Source organism: Typopeltis vanoorti, chromosome 4 (assembly GCF_054136105.1).
Source record: "Typopeltis vanoorti isolate ZY-2024b chromosome 4, IOZ_Tvanoo_1.0, whole genome shotgun sequence".
In the NCBI taxonomy this organism is placed as follows: Eukaryota; Metazoa; Arthropoda; class Arachnida; order Uropygi; family Thelyphonidae; genus Typopeltis; species Typopeltis vanoorti.
In genome coordinates, this window is record NC_143552.1 from 165465593 (window position 1) to 165475249 (window position 9657).

Genomic DNA, 9657 nt, shown 5'->3' on the forward strand with positions numbered 1-9657 from the left:
CGCTGAACAACCAGAAGCCTGAACGAATATATTGTGTTTCATTAAGTTTGTAAGGTATTTTGGGTGTGGGTTTCTTGTTCGTAGTATGCCCTTAGAGCTCTTTTCAGGCTATTGTAGTTTGTAAGGTTTCTGTATTCAAAAGGTAATTTGTTTATCATGTCTGGGATGTAGAAGTTTCGTGTGGCCTTTCCGTAGTGATTATTGTATTTATATGTGATATAATTAGTAGTCTGTGGTCTTGTTATACGGTATGTATTTCTAGCTGTCCTGTAGTTGGCATCGAAATAATGTTTTAGCAAAGCTGCATAGTGACATAAATGTTTTGCTGTCAATATTTTGTGTTCTGACATTGCAACGTATATAAGGTCGTGATTTTCTCTTTGTTCCCAAAAGATCAGTTTTATCATTTTGTACTGTAGCGACATTAATCTGTTTAATTTGTAGGGTGCACAGAAAGCATACGTTGTTATAGCGTATCTTAGTATATTTTGGCATAGTGCTTTGTATATTAGTGTTTTTAGGCGTATGGGAACTATGTCTTTTAACCTGTAGAGTTTGCCACTTATTGTTTTGGAGTTTGTTGTGTAGATGATTTATGTGGCTATTCCAGTTCATATCTGCATCGAAGTAAATTCCAAGGTATCGTATTGTTTCAACCTGAGTGATTGTAGTGGTTTTGCTGTTCTGTGTGTTTTTTATGTTGGAAAGTGGATGTTGGATGGTTATATATTTGTTATCAACTGGTCAAGTCAGTGGATTTCTGAATATCATTAATTTTGTCTTTTCTGAGTTTAGGTGTATGGAGTTTTTCGTCAGCCAGTCTGTGATCAGATTTATATCATGTTGCATATTTGTTTGGGCTATTCTTGCGTTATTATGGATGGATATTATTACTGTGTCGTCTGCGTATTGGAATATCTTACCTTTGAGTGGTAACTGATTAATATCGTGCATGTGAATGTTGAATAGAGTTGGGGAGAGTACAGCTCCCTGCAGCACGCCACAGGTTACTGGTAGCTCTCTGCTTCGGTTTGATCCAATACATGTGATATGCTTTCTATTTTGGAGGTAGTTGGTAAACCACCTGTGAAGAGGCCCGTCTATTCCAACATGCCTCATCTTTTCTAACAAGGTTTGATGTGTAAGTGTATCGAATGCTTTAGTTAGATCTATAAAGACTACCATGGCGATTTTGTTTTTGTCTAAGGCGGTATTAATTACGTCTGTAGTCTTCCAAGAGAGATGTTGTTCCCTTATTTTTCTGAAAACCATATTGTGTTTTGGGGATAATATGAAAGATCTCAGTGTATGCTGCGAGTTTCTTCAGTATGATCCGCTCCATAATTTGATTGATAATTGGTAATGTTGCTATGGGTCTGTAATTGCTGATTAAATTTTTTTTTCTGGTTTTTGTTGTGTTGTAAGGCGATTCCTTGTTATCGTATATTCAGTTTTTAAAGCTGTGTTATTTGGATATCGCTTTAATTCTTTCCATAAAGTGTCCTTTCTGTGAATTTCTAGGATTAAGTTTTGTGTTATCCAAGAATTTTGTGTTGTTTTTGAACGAATTCGGACTTTCTTTGTGGCTTTCTTATATATTTCCTCCAGTGTGAGTTTAATGTTGTTGTATAAGATATCTGCTGAATCTGATGCCAGGTTTTCCCAGTCTGTTTTTCTTATTTCGTGGTTGACTATTTCTTCGTCTATTATTGTTTTCTGTCGCTTTTCTTCTGTGGGACATTGCATGGATATTGTCTTGGTGTGCAGGTTTAGAGCAGTGAAGTAATGGTCTGCCACTTTGCACTTTATGACTGGTGCAGTGTAAGTATTTGGTGGTGCTCGGACGTTTATATGATCTAGACAGGAGGCAGTGATAGTATTTCCGAATATTTCTTCTCTAGTACATGATGTTATTGTTGGTATTAGATTATACATGGATAGTGTGTCTAGGTATTGTACAGTGTTGTTCTGGTTTTCATTTGCAACATTTATGTTTATGTCACCAATTATCATTAGGTGTTCAGTTGAGCATATTTCTTGGCTTGAAAGCCAGCAATTGAGTTAGTACAAGAATTTTATCATGTTTAGGTTTGGTGGCCTGTAAATAGCATTTAGTATTATGGGATGCTGTGTATTCGTGGTATTAATGATTTTGAGGCAGAGGGTTTCAGCATGCTCAAACTCATAGGCCGTTTCTTTTGCTATTAATTTTTGTTTGATAAATTTTAATATTCCAACCCCTATTTTTGTTTGGCGGCATGATCTATGTTGTTGGAAGCCTGGAATATGGAAAGCAGTCGCTTCGTCATTAGTTATGGATACTTCTGTAAGAATCAATATATCAATAATATCAGTGTAATTCCTCAGATAAGCCTGTAATAATAACCAAAGTTTTTGGATGCTTCTGATGTTAATATGCAAGATTGAGAGACCTCTCGCTTGTATTGTGTTTTGTTTCCATGTATCAAGAGATTCGAAAGTACAATTACTGATGTATTCTGGTGTAATTGCATCTATCTGATGGTTCCCATTCATTTTGGTTGTGTTGAGATCTTCTTATTGAACTAAATTGGAGTCTTTTGTTTCACTCTGGCAACCTGTCTGTATCTTCTGAGCTTTTTATTTGTATAGACTTCGAAGTCTGTGACTTTCTCAAGAATATTTTGCCGTCTTTGATCCATAAAAATTGATACTTTTTTTTCTGTTTTTTCTTTTCTTGCTTGGTACAAAAGATTCTGATTGAAAGGTGTTAAATACTCAGATAGAAAGATTGTCGTATTGTCTTGTGATGCATTTAAATCCTTGACTACTGGTTTTTTCAGTCTGCTGGCTTTTACAAGATTGTCTCTTGTAGCCTTGCTTGTCAGACAAACTATGACTGGTGTGGGTCGTGGCGAGCCTTGTTTTCTCTTCTTCCTGGGAAACCGATTTATGCTCTGAATATCATTATGCTGTAGGGGGTTGTCAATTGCATGGCCTAACTTTAAAACTACGTCTCTGAGATTTTCTGTGGATTCGGTTTCTGGAAGACCGTTTATGACAAGGTCTTCTTTATGTTGTTGTTGTTGGTTTAATACTTCGTATTGTAGTTTCAGGGAATTAAATTCTTGACGGAGTTCCGATGTGTCTTTTATCAATTTGTGCTGCCTGTTAGTTAATGCTGGTTTTAATGTCTTTTACCATTTGTAAGACTTCTTCGACTTTTGAATTATTAAATTGAACAAACTCTTCATATTTGCCAATTTTTTTTTTTTTGTTATTTCTTTATTCTGTTTATCAAATAGTTCTTGGACAAGATCTACCAAGCTGGCTTTTATATTTTCTAAACCTTTTTCTAGTAATAAATTCCGATGTGTCTTTTATCGATTTGTGCTGCCTGTCAGTTAATGCGTTAATGCTGGTTTTAATGTCTTTTACCGTTTGTATGACTTCTTCGACTTTTGAATTATTAAATTGAACAAACTCTTCATATTCGCTAATTTTTTTGTTATTTCTTTATTCTGTTTATCAAATAGTTCTTGGACACAAGATCTACCAAGCTGGCTTTTATATTTTCTAAACCTTTTTCTAGTAATAAATTTACGGAACTCAAATTATAAGACTCACCGGTGTTTTGTTGTCTGTTCAGTTCATCATCCGATTCTGCCTCCGGCATAATCAGTTGCGTCGTGGGTGGTGGCATTTCTTTGTTCTCTCTACAGTTTAGGCACTTCCATTCTTCTCGTTTGGCATTGGATTTGCATTGCCAGGTTGTTTCTGAAAGTCCGGAACATGTAAAGTGAAGATTCCTATCGCATTTCCTGCAGGTTATATAACATCCGTCAGACGGTAATTCCTTCTGACACTTGTTGCACTTCATGACTCGCCTTTCTTCCTTTGGACAGCTGCAAAGATGGCGACGTAGTTTGTTCTATACTCGTTATCAACTGCGGTGTACGCTTCAATTTTTAGCACACTCAGATTTTAGATTCCACTTGGCTGATTTCGATGAATTATATGTCACTGTCTTCACCGTGACAAGTAAAGTTACTTTATGACACTTTTAAATTAAAAACAGGAGTTAGAACCACATTAAAACTATAAAAACGGGACCAGCGATACAACCATGCAACCATTCGTATGCCTACACAGCGCCCTCTCTGTTCTCTATTAATAGTAATAATAATAATAATAATATAATCTTTTGTGGGACCATAGACCAAATAAGTCTTGTTGTCTAGTTTACCATTTTCATGTTACACATCACTCTAATTAATACTGATTGACACTCTTGATTATCCTCATGTATACTGGTGAATGAATGCCGCTAAGAAGGGGGCAAGATCTAGATTTTTCTCTGATAGAGTGGTGCATGATTGGAATTTACTGCCATTGGATGTTGTGTGTGCAAGCAGTGTGAATGAATTCAAGAACAAGTATGATAGCTGGTGAGAGTAGTATGTGGCCTCCCTTAATGAGTCCATGGACTCCCTGTATTTAATTTATAGTATAACCAAGTGAAAAAAGTGAGACACTCAGTGAGACAGTTGAATTGTAAGAATGTATATAATGTACCCGAGCCAGTACTAAGGACAAAAAATGGGAATAGGATATTTAGAATAATGCATCAAGATAGGGGTGGGACAAAGGGATCACTGCATTTCATGTATACTAATGCCAGGAGTATTAGGAACAAGAAGGAAGAATTTTTGGCCTTGACTCTTCCTGGCCACAGGTTATTGGCATTAGTGAAACATGGCTGACGGAAGATGATATAGTTAGTGGGATAGAATGTGTAGGTTATAGTGTGTTTAAGAGGGACAGAGAGAATAAAATGGGGGGGATGGGTGTTATTGATGATCGCCGATGAACTGCAGCCAAAGAGAATTGAAGTTGTATCGCAGGATAGTGAAAAGAGCTCATTTGAGGTTATTTGGTGTGAGATTGAGACTGGCAGAATAAAATATACAGTTGGGTGCTGCTATAGACCAGGTGATGGAGTAGATGATGGAGATAGTATGCCTAAACAAATTGATGAAATGAGTGGAAGGAGGGTAATTATTATGGTGGATTTCAACTATGGTAACATTGATTGGAAGGAGGAGGAGAGGACACATGTGAGGAAAGTAATGGATTTTATTCAATTATTAAGGGATAACTATCTGAGACAGCATGTAATTGAAAATACTAGGGGTGTTAGAGTGCTTGACCTGGTAATAGCATCTCACAATTTGACTGTAATGAATATGACCATGTTGCCACCTATTGGTGAGAGTGATCATAAGGTCTTGACCTGGGAGGTGGCTAAAGGTGTGGAATTTTCGATTAAGACAGGGTATATGCGGAATTACCATGCTGGCAAGTATGACAAGCTTAGGAGATTGCTTGGATCAGTGCCATTGCATGTACAACTGCAAGGGCTGGATGTCGATTGAGCATGGGAAGTGGTCAAGGAGCATTTACAGGAGGTTATGGCTGATTGTATACCTAGGGTCCGAATAGTAAAACAAGTAGGGGTTAAATGGATGAATAACACCATTAAGCTTGAGCTGCAAAAAAAAAAGAAACAACTGTGGAGGGAATTTAAAGAAAGAGGTGACCTGCAAGCCCACGAACGGTGTATAAAGTGCAGGCCAGAAGGGTAACGAGTGTAGTAAAAAAACCAAAGCGGATTATGAAAGGAAACTAGCTATGCAAGCTAAAGAGAATCCCAAACAGTTCTTTCAATATGCTGCAAGCAAGAAAAAACTGTATACGGCAGAATGATTTTAAGGAATGACGATGGTAAGGAGGTCACTGAATCAGTCGATGTAGTGGAATTACTGAGCAAGCACTTTGCAAGACTATATCATCCAGGTGGTGACATTGAAAAAATGAAGGAACCATTAGTTTATATGGGGATTGTGGTGAATGAAGTGGAGGTGAATAGTCTATTACAGAAACTTAATGTGAATACATCTGTGGGATTGGATGGTATACTGGCATGGGTCTTACGTGAAGCGACTAAAGAATTATCAGTGCTATTGACTACGTTGTTTAATCTTACTCTTGGGTCTGGTGTAGTCCCGAAGGTGTGGAAAGAGGGGAAGATAGTTCCACTGCATAAAGGAGAATCCAAGACTACTGTTGCAAATTACCGACCGATCAGCATATCAGGAGTCGTTGTCAAGGTCTTGGAGAAAGTAGTCAAGGGAAAAATACAGGAATGGATTGATGAAAATGAGATACTGCGGGGGACAGCATGGTTTTGCGAAGGGTAGATCATGCCTCAGTAACTTGTTCAAGTTATATAACACACTGACGGCTGAACTGGATAAGGGTAATGGATTTACAGTGATACTGCTGGACCTGGCTAAGGCATTTGACAGGATACCACATGGAATTCTAATCCATAAACTACAACATATGGGAATGGATATAGGGTTGGTGAGATGGATAGGTGGGTGGTTGATGGAGAGATATCAGAGAATAGTTTATTCAGCAGTAGAGTCCAAAAGATGGCCTGTGACTAGTGGTGTGCTGCAGGGTTCTGTTCTTGGACCACTGCTGTTTAATTTGTTCATTAACGATATAGGGAAGGATCTAAGAGGAACAGTTCATTTGTTCGCTGATGATGCAAAGTTGGGTAGGACAATAGTGAATGCAGAGGATGTCAAAATCTTGCAGGACGACTTGGATAGATTGGAATTCTGGGCTAAGGAGAATGGATGTCAATTTAATGTGACAAAATGTAAGGTTATGCATTTTGTGTTGAAAAGATTAGCAGCAGTATACCACATTGGTGGAACTGTACTCCAGGAGATTGATGAGGCCAGGGACTTGGGAGTGTTGGTAGATAGGCAGATGAAGTTTAGGGGGCACATTGCAAAAGTGGCTAAATCAGCTTATCAACTCACTTGGTTGTTTCAAAAATACTTTGAAGAGCAGAGACAAGCAAGTTATTGTATCTCTGTGCCGAGCCTTGATAAGACATCATCTCGACTACTGTGCCCAGATTTGGTCACCTAGGTTGCTTCTTGATGGGGAGGAGGTGGACAGGATCCAGAGGTGAGTGACCAAGATGATAGCAGGTCTATGGAATGAACCTTATGATAACAGGTTGAAGATTTGTGGGTTGCAAAAATTAGTTGATAGGCGGAAAAGGGGAGATATGATTGAGACATTCAAATTGCTAAAGGGATTCTATAGGATTAATTCAGAGGATATTTTTGACATCAGGACTGGTGGTGGGAGAACTAGTGGACACCTATGGAAACTGGGCAAGAGTGTGGCTAGTAAGGGTGTTAGAGCTGGGTTCTTTACTTTTAGAGTGGTAAATGAGTCGAATAAGCTGCCAGAGTCTGTTGTGGGTGCTATGACGGTGAGTGAGTTCAAGACAAGGTATGATGGATACTGTGAGAATGTCGTATAGTTGTGTGGATGTGATGGTTTGGGCCTCCCTCGATGAGTCTAAGGAATCTCTTTAGTCGCCCGTAATAATAAAAAAAAAACTTTCAATATCTATCTCTAATCCAGAGTTTTTTTTAGTAATAAGGTATGACTTCTGTGTTACTTCAACCTTGGTATCACTTCTGGGTCTGGTTCCCGCTGATGAGACCTAATAAAGGTTGAAATTGGTCTCTGGGTGGTGACCCTTCCCATAATGCATAGCATTATACATATCCATAACGATGTGCTTTGCATTATGGGATACTAAGGCAATTGATGTGAAGTCATTAGCCTCTGTATATGAGCCTTGTGCACCCTCTTGCTTTAAATAACAGAATCTCCATACAGCACTATTCCTGAATCATTTGCCATTTTTTCTCTACTATCTTTCATTTTATTCTTTCACTCTTCCATTTGTATCCACCACATGTATATCATTTTTGTATATGCCTCATCTCATTCTTCAACTCTTGCATTCAGGCAGTCGTGCCTCTCTTTCATATCAGTTATAAAAGAGAATTTATGAATAAGTCAACAAGGAGAGGTTGGATGTCTTCTATTTCTTAGCAGTGAAATAAAAAATAATAGCAACATTTATGCAACAAAAATAAGTACATAACTTTATAAAAATAAGTACAGGACTTCCTGCAAAATGCACCCCTTGGCATACTTACACTACTCAATGCAAAGAGTACATACTTAGTTGCATGGAATTTTAAACATTGGACTCCTATGATAGTCTTGTAGATAAACAGTTCATAGATGAACTAGAAATTAAAATGTGTAGATTTATAAAATTTTCAGTGATATATGTGCAAATGCAAAAGCCAATCAACGAATTTCTAAAACTGTTTTTCAAGAAGAATAATTTATTTTCTACTGTCTGACCACAGATCTGAGATCCTAGTCTGGCAGCCTGCCAAGAAGAGTCAATTCATGTTGAAGGGGGAAAAAGATAAGTTGATGTGTGAATTGGTCACCAACATGCAAAATCACACGCTTTATACGTAAAATTTTCCAACTGTTATACAAGCAAAATAGTTACCACTTTAAAAACTACAATGTTCATAAAAGAAAAGTTAATTTTCCGACGTGTAATAATAAATAACTCCCACAAGATGGATTGATTACCCTGTTATCGGAATGGATTCTCCTTCTGATATGCACAGAAGTGTCGAAGGGTCTCGTATCTGTGAGCATACAGTACTTCAGAATTTTTTAATTTAGCATAATAAAGCACACGAATGTTATTATGCAGATGTAGGAGCCTGTTAAAACCTCAGCAAACATCATGTTGATTAGTCTATTTAATAGTCATCATTTTGAAAGTTTATTTTATTAACCTCAAATTAATTCCTTATTAAGTTATAAAATTTGTATTAATTTGTTATTTATTTTTCTTTCTTTAGGACTGCTTACTGTTTCAGCAGATGAGAGATTTCAAATTGAAATGTGCTTCCTTGTCATTGTAAAATATATTTCAGAGTTTATCTGCAAGAAATGTTTTCATTAAAAACATTTCCAAAATGTCAACAAATTCCTTGATGTTAATACAAAGATATTATTACATATCATGCAGATCTTGAAAATATTAACTTCATAAGTTAATTTATGTACCAATTAATAATGGGTATTGAGCACTTTTGTTTAAGTACTATATTGGCTTTGACATGTTTATGTGTCAATAAATACACGAATGCAAGCATCTGTCGAAATTGAAATAGCGTTTGGATACTATTCAAATAACATGGATATAAAGCATAAATTATTTGGTATATTTTATCCATTTGTCATTTTGGTAGTTAAAGAAACTGACTCAAAAAGAAAAAAGAAAAGTTATTTACAGCAGTGTTTTGTTCTGTTGATATATGAAGAGAAATTTCTTTATAATGTAATATATTGTTCTGATTTTTATCCTCCTGATTGTCATATTTTGCTGTTCTGTTTATCAAATCACTAGAAGAAATAAGTTAATCAAAAAAAAAAGTGTTCTTTAAAACAGCTTGCTCTATATATATATATATATATATATATATATATATATATATATATATATATATATATATATATATATATATATATATATATGACTGTGTGTGTGTGTGTATAAACACACACAGAGATTTGTATTTGAGATCTTGTAAATAGTAAGTAATACCAGATTAGTTAAGCAGAAAACTCATTTTGTCAAAATTCTTCTTGAGTCTTAATTATTTATTCATAGCAGATGAATAAAAAATGAAATCCCTG

General features: G+C 36.3%; 1 protein-coding gene across 1 annotated transcript in view; it reads left to right on the top strand.

Annotated features, from left to right (window-relative positions):
* The window catches only part of rudhira (breast carcinoma-amplified sequence 3 protein rudhira), a 532797-nt gene extending 523671 nt beyond the window's left edge, over window positions 1-9126 (top strand). The window contains exon 23 of the mRNA XM_090391579.1: window positions 8817-9126. The gene's annotated coding sequence lies outside the window, so the exon portion shown is untranslated. The remainder of the gene's footprint in view (window positions 1-8816) is intronic.
* The last annotated feature ends 531 nt before the right edge of the window (window positions 9127-9657 follow it).